Source organism: Sminthopsis crassicaudata, chromosome 5, assembly GCF_048593235.1.
Source record: "Sminthopsis crassicaudata isolate SCR6 chromosome 5, ASM4859323v1, whole genome shotgun sequence".
Classification (NCBI taxonomy): Eukaryota; Metazoa; Chordata; class Mammalia; order Dasyuromorphia; family Dasyuridae; genus Sminthopsis; species Sminthopsis crassicaudata.
The window spans coordinates 175679312-175698764 of record NC_133621.1 but is presented as its reverse complement, the minus strand read 5'-3'; the positions used below and the strand labels follow the sequence as shown (position 1 = coordinate 175698764).

Below are 19453 nucleotides of genomic sequence, written 5' to 3'. Positions count from 1 at the left end.
AACATTGTAAAGTATTGCTCCCTGAGCTAGAATCTGTTAATAACCATATGTTAGTGTAATTAATGCAGAGTCTTTCTGACCTGTTGTCACAGAAGAACAATACTTTCTTGGAAACATTCAAACAGGCAGTCCCACACTAGTGGTAAAAAATTATTCTGAAAGTTGCTTGCAAACAACTCTTCAATCTTTCCTTTTAAAAGAAAAAAAATTAATTAAAATAATCATTAACTAAAAAAGCTGAAGGGCAGAGAATAAGACTAGTAAAAAAAAATTTCTGGCAGATGACGGAGACATTAAGAAGTCAACTGTAACTGAACAGATCCTTCAAGGTGACTGAAATGTAGCAGATATTTGGACAGACTAAATTAGAAGAGGACATTCTGATTTTTAAATTGAATCTCATGAGACACATGACAAAAATTTCCCCTCATTACTTACAAGACATAGATTTGATTTATAAATAAATTTAGCAGAATACAAAAATAAAAGAATTCTTATTTTATACCTCCTTAAAGTTAAACAAAGCATTTCCTTCAAAACAACTAAATTAGGTTTTCTTCACAGGAAACTGCAAGCCCATGAGGACACAAGTCCCACTGAATATAAAGCCCTGCCTTACTGCAGATATTCAAATAGAATAAATGCTATTAGATGAATAAATGCTTACTTTGGGTTTACCAATAGTTTGTCATTACCAACAACAACAAAAAGGAGAGGAGTGGGGGAGGTTGAATAAAAAACATTCTCCTTCCTTCTTATCTTCATATGTATATGTGTTTATACAAAGTGTTCAAAATCTTTAATGTAGTTTTAAAATTTAAAAGCTTAAATTGCACCAGATTTTTGGGACACTGTGTATATGGGCATATATTTGTATCTATATATATGAATACCATGTAATGCTTTATTAGAAAACAAACTTTTTTAGTAATAATTTACATCTATATTAACTTTTTATATATAAGATGTCATTACATCATTTAGTTGCTTAATTCTAAACTCTTTTCAATACTTTTCAATACATTCATTTTCATTTATTTCCTTGTTTGATCATAGTTAGCTCATTCTAGATCCATACATCATTCTTGTGGCTCTGATTTTTCTCCTTTGAATTATTTCACAAGGATATTTCCAGATGTCTTTGTATTTTTCATACTTGCAAGTTTTAATTGCATGACTGTATATACTTACTTTAGTGAATAAAATTTATTTGACCATTCTTCTGCTGTTGGACATCTTCATTGGTTCTAGGTTTTGTTTTGTTTCCAATTACATATAATAGTAAATTTCTATGAGCATCTTTGAATATATAACTCTTTTGGTTTATTATACTGTTGTTCCCATAATGGCATTGTTGAGTCACAGGATATGCTTAATTTTGTAACTTACTGAATACTGAAGAATTCTTCTCTAAAAAAAATTTATAAATTTGCATCTGCACTAGATTTCCATTTGCATTGACTAACTCGTGCTGCTTCAGTTTAGGCTTGGAATTAGAACTAAATAAAATATGCATAAACTATCCAATAGCTAACAAAAAGAGGTTTCTTAATTGCATGGGAAGAATACAACATTGATTAGATTGAACATAGCTCTTCTTCCTCCACATTTGCAATGCTGTTTCACCTGGTCAGAAATTTATGTCAAACCTGAGATTACTTGACCTTCGCCTTTACTTAAGAGATGTTACCAGGAAGTTATATCAATGATTGGGAGTCTATGAAATCTCAAAAGACAATTGTGTTATTTTTTAGATTAAAACTAGTCCAATTTGTATGGGGGAAAATATTATTTCTATTACAAATGATATCCCCATTTTCCATAAACTAACCAACATAAAAAATTTGTCTTTTTCAGTTGATTTTGCCAATTTGATGGTTTGAGATAGTACATCAAAAGTTATTTTAATTTATTTCTCTTTGATCATTAGTGATATTGAGTATTTTAAAGGACCATAGGTAGTATGTGATTCTTCATTTGGAATTTTTCCATATTTTTTGACCATTTATTCACTTTGGATTGATATTTGCTTGCTAATTTAAAAAAAATTCTTCCTAAAGTTCCAATATTTCCTATCACTAATCTATCTTCCATACTGCTACCAAACAGATAATCCTAAAATACAAAACAAACTACATGTTATTTCCTGCTATCTAATTGGTATTTATAATTTACTCTCCTCAAATACTATTTAAAATTATCTCTATTCTTTTCAAGTCTTCAAAGCACACTTTTTTTCCATTCCTCTCAGTGAAGGCTTTTATCTAATCCTTTACCAAGAAAATTCAAGTTATTTGTCACGTTATTCCTTTTCTCTCCTTATAACTCCTTGGCATCGTCCCTTATTGTTTCTTACTTTAGTCTCTATTGGAGATGGTACCCACTTTCTGTCTAACCTTGATTTTATCACCTCTCATCTTCTCCAGATAACAAACTTCACTATTCTTTTAATTTTTATTCTCCATATACTAGTTTAGGTTCCATGGTATCTAAAATCCAGTCTTATAAACATCTTTAAGTGGTTCTAAAATCCTTACTAGCTATTGCCTTATATCTCTTATCTGTTTCTGTGACAGATTCCTTTAAAAAAAGAGGTCAACAATTATTGTTTCTACTTGTTTTCAGTTATGTATGACTTTGTAACTCTATTTTAGGATTTTCTTGGCAAAGGTATTGGAGGGGTTTACCATTTCCTTCCCCGGCCCATTTTTACAGACGAGGAACAGAGGCAAACAGAGTTAAGTGACTTGCAGCGTCATGCAACTAAAAAGTGTGTGAAGCTAGGTTTGAATTCATGAAGAAGAGTCTTTCTGATTCCAAACCCAATGCCATATCCATTGTGGCATCTAGCTGCCTATTCATTGCTTGTTCTTAGTCTCCTCTACATCTCTTCTAAAATTCTGCAATTTGGCATTTGACTTCATTTCTCAAATGAAACTCTGTCCTACAAGCTATTTGTGATCTTTTAATTGCCAAATTGAATGGCATTTCCTAAATCCTCTTTCTACTTGGCCTCTTTATAATATTTGCTACTGTAGTTCAACCTCTCTTATGATGCTCATTCCTCTCTGGATTTTCATGGATATTCTCTAATGTTTTCTCTCTTGGTTTTCCTCCAATCTGTGTAACCTTTATTTTTTCAGACTTCTTAGCTTCTTCCATATCATGTCCACTAACTATGCCTATTCCTAAGGCCCTTTCCTCTTCTCTGTCTACATTTTTTTTTAATTTAGTGACTTTATCAACCTTCCACACATTCAATTATAATCTTATTTTATTAGCTAATTTCCAGATCATAAATTCACCTCTCTCATAAGCTCTAGTCCTGCCTTACCAATTATCTATTTAACATTTAGAACTGGGGATATTCCATAGATATCTCAAGCTCAGCATATCCAAAAGAAACCTTTCCCTGTTTTTCCCCTGAAACCTAACCCTCATCCAAATTTCCCCATTACTAGTTAAGAGTACCATTATTCTTTCAGTTGTTCAGCTTTTCATGCACAAAGTCATGCATGACTTCTCTTTTGAACTCAATTCCATATTTCTTAATCATGCCAAATCTTACTGTTTTCTCTATAATATCTTTCACACTTTCCCCCCTTTCTCCACTCAAAATTCTACAATCCTAATTGAGGCTTTCATCATATGTACCTACACACATGCATCTTGTTTAATCCATTAGAATATTAATTCCTTCAGGGAGAGATGATTTCACTTTTCTCTTTCAGTATCAATTACCCAGAACACAATAGGTGTTTAATTGTTTATTGAGTTATTGGTTGATTTAAAAAGTTCAAGAGTTTTCTGTTATTCTAGGATCAAATGAGGACAAATTCCTTTGTCCATTTTTTAAAACCTTTCTTGCCTTGGCTTCATTTGCCTTTCCATATTGATTCCACATTACTCATTCTTATGTCCTACTTGCTGTGTCCTGTGTACTACATTCCATCTCCTCTCTCCTTTGCATAGACCATTCTTCATGTCTAAAATGCTTTCCCTCCTTAATTTTTTTAATTTGGAATCACTGACTCCATTCAAGATTTGGCTCAATTACCATGACCTTTCATCTCCTTCCTTTTCAGGAAAGTATCTTCTAGTTGTTCTTTCTCTTATCCCACCAAAATAGGGATATATGATATGAAATAGATATAAATCCCTTTCTCTCTAAATTGTCAACTAATTTTTAAAATTGCATTGGTTAAATAACAAATAGCTTTTATTTTCTAACATTGTTTTTAATTGTTTATATACACTTGATTGGGTATCTAGGATATTTTTGCATATCATTGTGTTTTCTATATGCATATACCTATGTGTAAGTGTGTGTGTGTGTGTGTGTGTGTGTGTGTGATTGTTTGCTCCTAGTTTTGCTGATAATTTCTTTGTAAATTGTTTTTGAGTCTAGGAGTGGAGGATACCCTTTCTTCAGGATTTTTCTTTATTATGTCTCTTAATATTTCCCACCTCTTCCTCCCCCTTATAAACTTCATTATAATAGTCTTCTACATAACCAAATTTTTATCATTTTGATTGCTATTAGATTAGCTATATACATTAATTCAGAAGATTTGGGGTTGGAGTTGAACATGATTGAAGAAGGGATATTGTACATAAGAGATAGGAATGTAATATATTTTGCTACTATATGGCAATGATACATTAATAGATGAGTAATATGAGAAATAGGTAAGGGATTAGACAGTAGAAGCCGACATTCTAAATATGTAATAAGTGTTTGGATAATTTATTCCAATGATATTATTTGTGATTTAGATTTTTAAAATGCTCATCCTTCTTTGATATTGAGATTTATAATAAAATTTTGGGATTTTAAGGAATGTTGAAAAACCCTAGGTGTCAATCAAAATCAAATGTTAAAGTTATCATTTCATTTTTCTTAACATTGTTTACAGGATGCTCTAAACCTGCCTAATGATATTCTGAATAAATCTCACATATAAATGCCACATTCATATAGGCAATATGGGGACCAGAGTAGAATATATCTTAAACATACCCATAACATTAGGATAAACAATTTCACTATGCTTATTCTTATCAATACAAATCTTCAAATAAGATCCTCTACACAGAGAGAGCCATGACTGATTATATGATCTATATGACTAGGATAAAGGAAAATTATAATAGATTTTTGGACTAATTTTTTTTACTCAAATTTTGTGATTTGAGCTAGAACTGAATTATTATTTTTAATTTTAATCATTTATAAAGAATGATTTGTTGTTGTGTATTATAAAAAGTTGGCATTATTTACTATAATTCAATAATTTTGAGAAACTACATTTAATTTTATAAAGACAAACATTCAAGTATAAAAATTTTATGTATTTATATGCATGTGTGTAGGTTTTTGTAAAAGTAAAATGCTATAAATGTTATCTATTGGGTTCAAATACTGACCTACATCCTTATTGTGAACACATGTCAAACCTCTCAGAGATTCATTTACAAAAATGGAGATAATAATACTTGTATTAAGAGGAAATATGGTACAGAGAAAAGGGGGGTAACTTTAGAATCAGAAAAATTTAGGTTCTGCCTTTGACATATACTAAATATATTATCACGCCTTAACTTATTATTTTGACCCATCTGCATAATACCCTGAAGTATACACAATTCTAAGCATAGAAACTACAAATGACATGGTGTAGAGGGATTTTCTATAGTAGAATGCTCCTTTAACTTTGATAACATGGGTCTGAATGAAAAAAGTGAGGGGAGTAGTATACTCATATCACCTATTTGAAGAGAAGGAAAACAATGTAAAGCTTAAATTGTTATATAAACATGAGCTGTTGAAGATTTATGCCACAAGATTGCATTTATTTTAATTCACCTATTCTCCTATTTTAGTTGAACATCTCATAGAAATATATATATGCATATATATATATACATATATATATGTATACATATATATATATATATATATAATTAAAGTGGGAGCATTCATTATTCCTTAAAAATCATTTTAGAGGATAAATAAATTGCAGTCATTCTTTCCTAAAGAAAGTTTCATAATAGTCAAATCCTAGCTCTGTTTAATCTTGATTATTATTATTTTTTAAATCTCAGCTTTAATGGAAGCTTGTTAGTAACTTTCCCATTTAAAGTGGGCCAGTTAAAAAAAAAAAAAGCAGTGTTTAATTCTTCACAGGCTAAAATGGCCAAGTAAAAGAGCCCTGTGTGTATGAGATCTTATACATTCATCTTCTCACTAAACATCTGTTTAAGGCCTGTGTGATCTACCTGTCAGCACCAGTGATCCATAAAGTGTTTGAACCTCCTGCCACAAACCTCAGTGCTAGTTTGATCAGAGGCTTTGTGCACACTAATCACCCCCTTTATCTTTTCTAATGTTAGGAGGAGTAAACACACACACACACACACAGACACACACCACACACACACACACTCACACACACACAGAGTAAGGCTGTCTTCCCAACTTGACTGTAATTAATCTTTCCATAGGGGGAAACTGTCTGGTTTGAAAAAGAAAGATCTGATGGGCTGCTGTTCTTTTTTGCAAAGGCCTTATTCTCCTACCAGGCATCTTTATACTTGGGTGGTACCCTTTACAAACCACCTTAACTGTAGCTCAGTGACAGTAAAACAACCTTCAAGATCACCTTATGAATGAACCTGTTGGTAACTTTACCTAAGAAAAGAAACCAATAAAATCTACAGGAGCTCACTTAAATGATTCTCTCTTTTTAACTGCATGAAGAAAAAAAAAAGCCAGAATGAGAAGCGCTCTCCTTTTCATGTTCCCTGTAAGCTTCTATCTCCACTAATAATCCCACTGCTACTTTTCTCTTGCTCAGTTGCACACAAATGTATCAAGAACTGCAGGAGTTCCTAGAAAGGAAACATTTAACATCTTTTTTTTTTTTTTAACTGTTTAAAGTAATGCTTTATGCATCTTGCCTTTTGCTACTATTTGCTTTTTATTACTTTAAATGAGATTAATGCCATGGTTGAAATAACTATGAATGGGATTGATATTCAAAATGTAATAGAGCATCCCCAAGGCATATAATCCTCTGTGTAACTGTTTTAAAACAATTTGGGATATTGTAAACAAAAGGTAGAGGAGGAAAAAGCACTCTGATGCAGCAAACCTAGATAAAGGAATTCAAAACATTGTCATTTTTATCATCTTTCCCAATTCTTGGCAATACTATGAAATGTTAGTTTCAATTTGTTCTCTATCTTGAAGTGAAAGAGCCAGAGTAAGTTGTGCATAAATTAAAGAAACAGGATATTTTGCTCAATAATTGGATACATTTTACCTATCATACATCATTTTTAAAGACAGTTTAGGCATATACAATAAATTGGAAGTTTATTCAATTTATAGCCTCGTTTGTTTTAAATCTGAATTTCACAGGGTAATTAAATATTCAGAATGTCTTAGACTATACTAGAAGTAGAAAATCTTATATCTTAATTTTAGCTGGAGAAAGAATTAAAATTTGAAAGGATAAATTATTCATATTATTTTGAAGGAAAAGAAAAATGATGATTTGAAATAGGGATAAAATGTATTTTAAAACAATATTTTAACTCTAAATAATTTAAATAAATGATAAAAAGCACATAATCTTTCCCTATATTCATACTACCGGTATAGGATGTCTGTTAACAAAGTCTCAAGTTCTTAGTAGCTAAGAAAAACATTTTTAAAAAGAAATTTTACTCTGTCACCTTCTGGTTAATGTCAATATAAACTATTTCTTTAAAGTGGGTAACAATTACTCAGACCCAGTTTCATATTAGGTTTCATAAACATATTAGAAGTTGTTTCAAATGGATATATAGGAGTAAGTGTATGTTTTTCTGCATATACAATTGAAAGAACTATAAATCACACTTCACAATATGCAGGACCAAGAAGCTATGGTCAGTTCTTATCCTGTTTGCCCTTTCTATATTCTTTGAACCTATTAATACTCTCATCTCCTAGATATTCCTCTCTTCTCTAGATTTTTAGATTTTTCTGGTTCTCTTCCTATCCTATCTGATAACTCCTTTCTAATCTTCTTGACAGGATATTCATTCAGGTCACATCTGCTCACAGGGCTTTGCCCTGGATCATCTCTTCACCTTCTATATTATTTCATTTAGTGATGTCATCAGCTGCCATGGATTTAATTATATTCTCCATGAAGATGTTTCTCAAATCTTCTTATCTAGACCAAACCTGTATGCTGACCCCCAGTCTTAACAACCATCTTTTTGTCATCTCAACCTGGATGACAAACTCAACATGTTCATAATTGAACTCATTATTTCCCCCTTCCCAAACGTCCTTTCTTACTAACTTCCCTATTACTGTTGAAGGTACCAACTTCCTCCCATTTTTCCAGATTTACAGTCTAGTTGTCATTCTTGATTTCTCATTCTGTCATAATCTCCATCCCCATATGCAATCTGTTGTCATAGTCTGTTGAGTTTACTTTTGTAATATCTCTCACATGTCCTCTGCCACTGATAATACCTTTGTGCAGGCTCATATCATATCACACCTATAGTCTGCTAGGTGGTTTCTCTGTTTCAAGTCTGTTCCTATCCTAATCCATCTTCCACTTAGTTGTCAAACTGATCTTCCCTATCATCTCCAGGTTCCAATATAAAATCCTGCTTTCATTCAAAGGCTCCTTATACATTTCCAGTCTTCTTACACATTATGTCCACTTCCCTCAGCATGTTTATGATACAGGAATGATGTTGAATTCCTTGCTAGTCTTTTGTCCAAGATTTCTTTCATTTTGGGAGAGTCAGAGAAGGATTTAACAAAGAAAGTTAAACTCAGGTTCCTTCGTTCACTGAGCCTGAACACAGAGAAGAAAAAAGGAAAGGAATTTTCTTACAGGAGCAACAACTCTTTGCTCCCTTCCCATCCCACCCTACCCCCACCCTCACCTCTGTAACTCTAATGTTTGGCCTCAGGCCTTCAGCTTCTTATAGAACATTGAAATTGGTAAAAGGCATTCAGGATGCATTGTTAGCATTATACTTCACTAAGAGGCAAGCTAGGCTTTAAAAAATATGACTTTCATAATATCCTACTTGAACAAAAAAAAATATATAGGTTTGTAATGTGAACTCTATTTTAAATATCACCAGCATCATGAAAATACTATTTAGGTTAACACCTTACACAGGTTAGCATTGAAATGATTTATTCTAATATCATCACCACAGTGCCAGTACGTCCAAATACTCCTCAGTCAGTTCAGTCTAAAACATAGTCTGTCATTAGGATATTTTGTCTACACAAAGGCAAACTGGCTTGATTAAGTATTTGACTAAATTCACCAGATGTTTTAGCATCATGTAAACCCAGCTTGACACCAATACACATTATACATGTCTATCCAGATAAATGGTCAGGTATACATTGAGATACATACATACACACATATTATGTATGTGTATGTAACATTTCAATTATTATAAATTTTAAAATGATAATTTTGTACATTATCTATTATTTGTATGCATAAAATAATGTTTATGTATATGGTTAAATATCCCACTTATATAGAAACATTTATATGTTTAGATTATTTATACATAGTAATGATAATGTATCAAAGTAACATTTCAAAAATTATAATTATTAAAAGTGCTTTTTATTTCATTTTTTTCTTTAGCTCTAAAAGTAGGGATTAGCTGTTTTTGACCCTTAATCTAGATTTGTATAGTGAACTTTCCAGAGATATCTTGACTATAATTAGGGTCAGGATCCATTTTCCTAATAAGGTCATTAGAATTATCAATAATTCTAATTCTCTTATAAACATTTCCACTTAGCAATCCTCAGTAGATTAGCTAAAAATTATAACCCAATTTAATTTACCTAATGATTCATATTTTATTCCATTGATTTTGCAGTCTATCTAATTGAAAAAAGTTCTCCAATGATTCCAAAATTCAGGCTCCAATCAGGAAAAAAAAGTGATTCATTTTAATCACAAAATTTTTAAAATTTATCTTTTAATTAATTACTAGGTTCTTTGACTACAAACATTAATTCTCTAGGAAAGGAAGCAGGTGAGTAGTTCAGTAGAAAGAGTAGTGGGCCAGGAATCAGGAAGGCCTGTGTTCAGATTCAGCCATGGGATTCAGATTCAGATTCAGATCCATGGGATCCTGGGTAAATCATTTAACTTCTACTGCTTTAATCTACTGAAGAAAGTAATGGTAAATCAATCTAGTATCTTTGCTAAGAAAATCCTATGGATTGTATAGTCCATAGAGTCACAAAGAGTTGGACATGACTGAACAAAAACAATAAATATTTTTGCTTTGACTAGTTTAATTTTTAGTTGAATTCAGGGAAAGTATAGGCAAAGTACATTAACTTCTGGGGAAGATTTATATGAAAGCCTTCATTGAATTCAATCTCTCAGCACTTAGTAGCTAAAACAAATAAATAAACAAAAAACTTGTAAAGCTTGTTCTCCCCAGGAAGATTATAATTTTCTCCTAAATCTAATAAGAAGAATAATGGAGTAAAATTTTTCTTTTTGGAGAACAAAATTCAAACCTCTTTAATAATCCATAAAATGTTTTAAATAAATTCTTCTATAGCTATGCCCTGCTTCAAGAGAGTTGGAATAATATGAATAAAAATCTAAACTTCAAAAATAAAAATGATAAATTTGAGGAAAATAATTTTTATTTACAAAAATAATTTTTACTTTTTTATAAAGTAGTTGGTTTTTACTATACTTTTAAATGAAAAAATCCTCATAAACATTTAAATTACAATTAAATTTACAAAAAAATGCATTTTTTACATTTTAGTTTTAGGAACCAAAATACATTGAGAATGACAAATCTCGTTAACTTTAGTTAACAATTTTTAATATAGTAAAATCTCATAGGATATGTTGTAAACATGTTTTTTTAAATTAGCACAAGGTCACAGAGTAGAAAACTATATACATAGTAATAATAAAATGTGACTGGGAAATAAGAAATCTAGAGAGACACCCATATAACATAAATTACATATTTATACATATGCAAAAATATGGATCACAGGGTCATAGATTTATAGCTGGAAGGTAACTTAAAGCCTATCTGGTTCATCCGTATTTTAAATATGAGGAAACACAAGACCTAGAGGTGTTATATGTCTTGAGCAAGCAAGGTCTTATGAGTAAATTGACACAGAGATGGTATTTGAGCTCATAGGTACTACATGTCTAAAGATGGTGCTTTTAAAATTGTATCACATTGTCCCTTGGACAACATAGTGATAGAAAATTTGGAAATATTTATTAAGCATGGAATCCTGTTATGAAAAATAAAATGATATGGTGTTAACAGTGAACATATTTCTTACATTATCTAAATCACATAGAAGTATAAATCTTTTATATCATTATCAAATAAAAAATGTCAGGTAGAAATGACCGAACCATCAACTTTGTAGAAAACCCATTATTATAGAAGCTTCCCTCACAGATTTTAGGACCAAGAACAACATTAGTAGTTCTCCATTAAAAATAGTTATAATAGTTATAATAGATGCTGTGAGTAAGGTGCCAGTTATGAATGAACAACCAACTGCTCTTATGTGCTTTGTCAAATGAATGAAATAGAGAAAATTTTTCATAGCAAATCATTTATCTACTCAGTGCAAACTCTAACAAACTATATTTACAGGGAAATGCAGTAATAGCTCAAATGGAATACATTAACTATATAATTTAGGCAACTAAGTGGCATAGTGGATAGAGTGCTAGGATTGGAATCAGGAAGATTCATCTTCATGACTTCAAATCTGGCCCTGGAGTCAGGAGGGCCTGAGGTCAAACTAAATCTTGGATACTTGCTGCCTGTATGATACTGGGTATGTCACTTAACTCTGTTAGCCTTAGTTCCTGATCTGTAAAATGAGGTGGAAAAGCTCAGTGAACCACCCCAATATCTTTGCCAAGAAAACCGCAAATGGGATCATACAGAGTAAGACATGACTGAAAAATGACCCAACAATATAAAACTATAAAGTTCACAGGCATACTATTATTAAAAATATTTAGAATATGATAATTATCATGATTCATTTTCTAATACATAATAAGAATACAACACAGCTTTTCATTTAACACAATAGTTTTACAATTATATGTTAATAGAATCCTACATGATCTAGGATTGGCTCATATTCTTTTCTGTTTTTTAAGGACCTGTTCCCCAATAGATCACTGGATAATATAATAAGAGATGGAAAGAGAGAGAAAGGTAGGATGGGGGTGGGGAGAGAGACATAGAGACACAGAGACAGACAGATGAATACACATGCATACATACACACACACACACACACACACACACAGAAATGTGATGTTCTTTTTCTCTTAGGAAAGGGACCCATGATTTCATCGATAAAGAACACTCCAAGATTAGCAAACTCACTCTACTAATGTAGAACAGCAACTTTTTTTTTTTTTTTTTTTGCAACTTGTATTTTTAAAGAGATGTTTATCATGGGGAAGGTTAAATGTTTTGCTTAGAGTTACATATTGAATATATGTCAAAAGCAGAATTTGAACTCAGATGTTCCATGTTCAGAGGCTATTAATACTTTATCCACTATACTGCTTCTTCTCCTTTTTAGTTTGCTTATCCCTATGTAACATATCTCTTTTTACTCAATTTAAATAAATATGTGACTATAATGAGAAAAAAATTATTATAGAAGTAGTTGTATACTGAATAATTGAAAATAAGTTTCATAATGGAGGGGAAACATCAAGATAGACTTAGACCTATTTTACCTAAATTTAGCAATGCAATCTCAACAAATGACCCTGACTCAAACATAAAAAGGAAATTATGGTTATTCAATATGAGTTCCCTAATCTCCCCTAATTCAACCTCAAAAATCCACATTTATCTTCATTCATTTTTTATTCCTTTTCATGAGTGTTGGAGGTGAGGAAATACTTTTTATTAAGTCAGCAAGTCAACAAGCATTTATTAAGTACTTGATGTTTCCAAGGCATTTTACTGGGGATATAAAGACAGGCAAAAACATCCACTGCCCAAATAGGGCTTACAATCTAATTGGGAAGACCACATTCCAACAACTACGTAAAGAGATATGTGTATGTGTGCGTGAGTGTTTATATACATGTATTTATAGATATAATAAGCAATATGTATAATATGTATGTGAACATACACATATAAATAGAATGAATTGGAAATAATCAACAGAGGAAAGGTGATAACACTAAGGGAAACCTGGAGAGACTCCTTACAGAAGATGGGATTTTAGCTAAGACTTGAATATCTAAGAGAATATCTAAGAGAAGAAGGAAATCATCAAGTTATGAAGAGTCTGTCCTTTAAAAACTACTATAAGTATCGCTGAAAACAGCAAAATCCTTCTGTCCACTCCAGATAGTCTCTCTCCTCCTTTTCCTTGTCAATGCCTAAGAACTGTGTCTTCTCACCACCTTTTCAGCACCTTATAATGTCTTTCTATTCCCCCATCTCCTCTCAGATTCTTTTCAGATTCTTTTTTGCTTCTAAATCATATATCTTCCAAACTCTAACCACAAATAGTTTTCATTGCTCTATTTTTATTTTTTTTAACCTCCTTACTTTTCAATATCTCACTTGGTTAGGCTCCCATCAGTTGCTTTATCATCTCAATACAGATAATTCCCAAATACATACTGTTGACTTTAAGCTATCTCTTTAACTTCTGTCCTGAATCACACATTGCCATATAATTCATAGGATCCTAAAAAGGATTTCAGAGCTCATCTCCTTATTTTATAACTAAGGAAACTGAGACCAGAGGACATTCATCTCCACCTGGATATCCAGTCAGCAACTCATATTAATTATGTACAATGTGGAATTATCATCCCTTTAAATCTGTCTTTCCCAAAAGTTTTTCTTATTTCTATGGAGAATAACATCTACCTCCCAGTCATCTTTGAGTATACCTTCTCTCATCCCACAAATTCAAACAGTTGTTAAGTTTTGTTAATTTATTACCTTTCATTATTCAATATCTTGCACACTTTACCAAGAAAAATAAAGATCATTCATTACAAACTCTCTTTTCCCCCTCTTCTCATCTCATGGCTCCTGGATATTCCCCTCTTTTTTTCTTCTTTTCCTCCAGTCTCTGATATAGAGGAAGCTTTTTCTCACTTATATTAGTACTTTACCTTATTCCCCTATTACCTTCATTTGCAAATTGTCCCTACTTTCATCTCTTTCTAATACTTAATATCTCTGTTTGTTCCTTCCCTGCAGCCTGCATACAAACTCCAATTTTCCTCATTCTTTTGAAAAAAAAATCCTCTAAAATCTTATTTAATTTTGCCATCTCTGCTAGCTAATATGTTCTCACTTCTCTCTCAATCCCCTTGAATAAGCTCCCTATATTCAATGTCTCCATTTCTTCTCCCTTCTAAATCCTCTTCAATTGTGATCTCCAAATTCAACATTTAATTGAAACTTTACAAAGTTTCCAATAATCTCTTAATTGTCAAATCTGATGGTGTCTATTATACCAATTTTTCAGGTACTTTGTGCAGCAAATGAAATTGTTAACTACATTCTCCTTCATGATACTCTCTCCTCTTTGGGTTTTATTTCTCCTTTCTCTTCCTATTTGACTGACCGAGTGGTCTCTGTTTTTTTTGTTTTGTTTTGTTTTGTTTTGTATGTTTTGTTTTGTTTTGTTTTTTGAATTGCTAGTTATGTCATGTCACTTGACAATGAGATATATTTCTCAGCCTTGCCCTGGTCCTTGGTCTTTTTTTCATTCTCAAGTGGTGACATCAGCTTCCAAGGATTCAATAATCACCTCTATTCAGATATACTCCTACATTCTACATTCCAATTCTGTATCACTAATTGTCCTTTAAATGTTTTAAACACTAGCCATTGCAAATTCAACAGAAAACTTTTTTCTTTCCCCCATGAAACACAATGCTTTTTTTTTTTTTTTTTTTTTTTTTTTTTAGTAGCTATGTAGTATAGTAGTAATGTAGTATAGTAGTAATGCTGGATCTAGGTAGGAACACCTGATTTTATAATCTAGTCTCAGGTACTTAGTAACTACATGTGATCCTAGGTAAATCAATTAACTGTATTGCCTTAATAATGGTACCTAATCCTTTCCAGGGTGTTTTGAGGAACAATTAAACCATTTACAAAGTGCTTAACATACATGATAATCATAAATTCTTAATAAATGTTTGTTTTCTTTCTTCCTCTTCCAAACTTTCTTTTTATTATTGAGGGAACCTCTATTCCTTTAGTTAGACCAGCTCTTAACTTGTGTCAGTTTGAAATCCTCACTCTTATTCACCCTATATATCCAAATCATTTGCCAAACATGCATTTTTATATCTAGGATATCACTTGTATACATTCCCTTTACTTATATAGCCATCACTACAGTTCAGACCTTTATCACCTCTCTTGGAACTACTGTCTTAATATATCTGTCTCAAATATTTGCCCTGCTCTAATCCTTTATCCACACGGTTGTCAAAATGACTTTTGCAAAGCAGAGTGACTTTTTATTACTTCTTAGGTCAAATACATACTTTAATTAGTTTATCATTTAAAACACTTGTCAAAAACAAAAACAAACAAACAAACAAACAACAACAACAACAACAAAAAAAAACACTTGTCAATATGGTCCCAATTTATTATTTCCAATATTTCCTTTTCAAGAATATTGTGGCCCAGTCATGTTATCATTTTAACCATTTCAAGTCTTCATCACTTTTCACCTTGCCTAATGAAATGGACTTTTTTTTAGTTGCCCTCTCTCTAATCTCTTCCCACTCTAATCTATCCTCAATACAACCACCAAAATCAGTTCATCAAGCACATACTTGATTATGTTGCCCTCTTCCCTGTTCAATAAAATCCAGTATTTTCCTGTTACTATTAGTATAATTTAAAAAACTCTCTGGGACTTAAAACTCTGTATATCCTAGCCCCATTTTACCTTTTCACTCCTTTTCACACATTCTTAGATCAAATCTTTATAGCCTTCTTGTTGCTCTCCACACTTAACCTCTTTTTCCTTTCCTGACTTGATTGGGGCATAGCATACACATACACACACACATACACACACACATATACACACTGCCCCCTTCCTACCCACATGTGTGTATGTGTATATGTAGGTGTAACTCTTGATTATTCCTGATTTCCTTCAAAATTCAGTTTGAGTTCTACTCTCTACATGAAATCTGTCTGCACATCCTCCCACACAGCCCATTCCTTTTCAAGTTTATCATGTGTCTTCTTAGTATATGTTTTATATATATTGTTACCCTCATTAAAATTTAAGATAATTGAGGGAAGAACCTGATTTACTTTTTATTTGTATTTCAAATATCTAAAACAATGCTTGATACTTGATAAATGCTTCTCCATTAAAACTGTATTACTTAAATAGAATGTAACTTCTTGACAACATACTTCTTCATTTCTACTTTTGTATCTCTATTATACAGTCTAATGATTTGCCTTTTCAAAAGTTTTTTTTTAATGGAATATATTATATATAAATTATGTGTATGTAAGTTTATAAATATATAACTAATATATATAACTAATATGTGCGCACACACACATATATCTATGTACACAACACATTTCAGTATTTTAACTACTTTTTAATAATAACAAAAGCCACAAATTGTGGTAGGTTATTAAAAAATGAAACAACAAACATTTTAGAGAATCAACATTGATTCTTTGTGGGAAAAAATGTAATGGGAAAAAATGAGTTCAAGAAAATATCCTTCATGAAAGCATTTTTGGTTTCTTCTTGAAGCAATAATAACCTTAGAGATAAGAACCAAACTCCCTACTCTAATCTTTATCTCCAGAAAAAGGGATTGGACAAATATGCTCAGCATCTTAAGTTCTACGTTTTCCTGGGATAGGATAGAATCAGATCTCAGTAACTTAATCTAAATCAAGCTAAGAGAGTTGTCAAAAAAGTTTTTACAAGCTAAATTTAATCCCTTCTTTTCCTGTGAAAACTCAGATAAGTTAGATTTTTGTAAACTAACATTTACAAATGTTTAAACTATTTCTGTTCAGATATTATTTCAACATGAATTAAACTCTATAAAGATGTGTTTTTTTATATTTTTCACATAAAAACTTTACAAAAAAAATAAACTTAGCAGGTAATTTGGGTGACTTTGCATCTAGCCCTTCACATTTTTAGACATTTTAATTGACTGATTCTGAAAATTAATGAAACAAGTAAGGTACAAAAAACATAGGGAAGAACTGTGTATGTCCTTAATTCATAAAGGCTGGAAGATGGAGGTGGTGGAAAGAAAAGAAGATTGTGGGGAAATATAGTGATTCAATTGACATTCTTTAGCAGACATAGTCACAGATATAGGGCAATAAACTGAGAAGGAATTTCCTCTTTTTTTTTCTTCTTAGTCTATATTTATTATGTGTTAAATATTATACTTATAATAATACATAATTATATATGCTATACATATATGAAATTTGTTATATATATGTGAGATTTGTGATGAATAGAATGGTAGAGAAGGGAGTCTTATCTAATTTTTTGAGTTTATTAAACTAGGCATTAAGAATATAATGTTATTGGACAAGATAAAAATATGCATTATAACTCTAACTAGAAAAAGAGGTAGCTTTCTTTTTGTTCTTCACTCTCAATATTTTCTTTCCCCATTTTTGGTATTCTTTGCCTTCCTTTATTTTTTTTTATTGCAGTAAGTTTATTTACTTTTAATATGCATTACTTTATAAATCATGTTGGGAGAGAAAAATCGGAGCAAAAGGGGAAAACCATAGGAGAGATTAAAAAAAAAACAACAGAAAAAGAAGCAAATATAGCATGTGTTAATTTTGGTAGGTTATAAAAATGAAATAACATAAACATTTTAGAGAATCAATATTCTCTAAATTTTCTGTTCAAAATCTATTGGGATTGTTTTGGATCACTGAATTGCTGAGAAGAACCAAGTCTTTCATAATTGATCATTGAATATTCTTGCTGTTATTGTATATAATATATTCCTGATTCTGCTTGTTTAATTCAGCATCAGTTTGTGTAAATATTTCCAGGCCTTTCTAAAATCCATTTGTTCATCATTTTTTATAGAATAATAATATCCCATTACCATTATATACCACAACTTGTTCACCCATTCCCTGACTGATAAGTATTCATTCCTTTCCCAATTCTTTGATACCACAAAAAGAGCTGCCACAAACATTTTTGCATATTGGTCCTTTTCCCTCCTTTATGATTTCCTTGGAATACAGATCCAATAATAGGACTCCTGGATCAAAGGGTATGCCTAGTTTTACAGTTCTTTGGGAATAATTCCAGATTGCTTTTCAGAATAGTTGGATCATTTCACAACTCCACCAACAATGCATTGGTGTCCTAGTTTTCTTACATCCCTTCCAACATTTATTATCTTTTTCTGTCATCCTAGCCAATCTGAGAGGTGTGAGGTGATATCTTAGAGTTGTTTTAATTTGCATTTCTCTAATCAATAGTGATTTAGAGCATTTTTTTAATATGACTATAGATGACTTTAATTTTATCATCTGAAAATTGTCTGTTTGTACCTTTGACCATTTATTAATTGGGGAGTCTCCCTTCATTTATTCATAATCTCTTCATTGGTATTCTCCATTTCTTCCCTGCTCCCCATACTTAACTGTCTCCTCAAAATTTATTTCCATTTCTTATTTGAAAATAAATAACAGTCTGACTTTGATCCTAGTGATTGAAGTCAAAGAGAATGTTTTGCTAGTCAAAGAAATTGAGGACTTTCTGTATTTTATTTTTGCCCCAATTCTACAACTGAGTGATGAATGCGATAGTGTGCCCAGTCACTTGAGAGGGACCAATCAGGTTTGGGGTCAACCATGTCATTGTAATATGTTGTATTGTATACTAATTAATTCAGTGATATTCTGTTATTATTCTTGTTCTTTTCACAAGTTATATATGACCTCTAAAAGGAAATCATGAAGTACAATCACATTGCATGAATATAATTAGAAAATTAAAATATTTAGATAAATACTTAAAAGTTCTCTGCTGTACAACAATAATATATTTAAATTTTGTTAGCATTATGTATCATAAGAAGGTCTTCACATAATCATTCAACAAAAATTATGCTACTATAGCCTGTTAAAAAGAGTGTCAGACTTGGAGTCAGTAGAACTATTTTCAAGTACAAATCTCAACTTACTACTTAATAATCAAGTGATCTTCAGCATAACATCACCTATTCCAGTTCAATTTTTCTCAGCTTTAAGGGGAAAGGAGGACAACTGGTGGCATAGTTGAAAGTGTGCCAGGTCTGAAGTCAGAAGACTCATC

The 19453-nt window shown here is 31.5% G+C and overlaps 1 protein-coding gene across 1 annotated transcript in view; it reads right to left on the bottom strand.

Annotated features, from left to right (window-relative positions):
* SOX5 (SRY-box transcription factor 5) overlaps positions 1-19453 on the bottom strand; it is a 449917-nt gene that overhangs the window by 177622 nt on the left and 252842 nt on the right.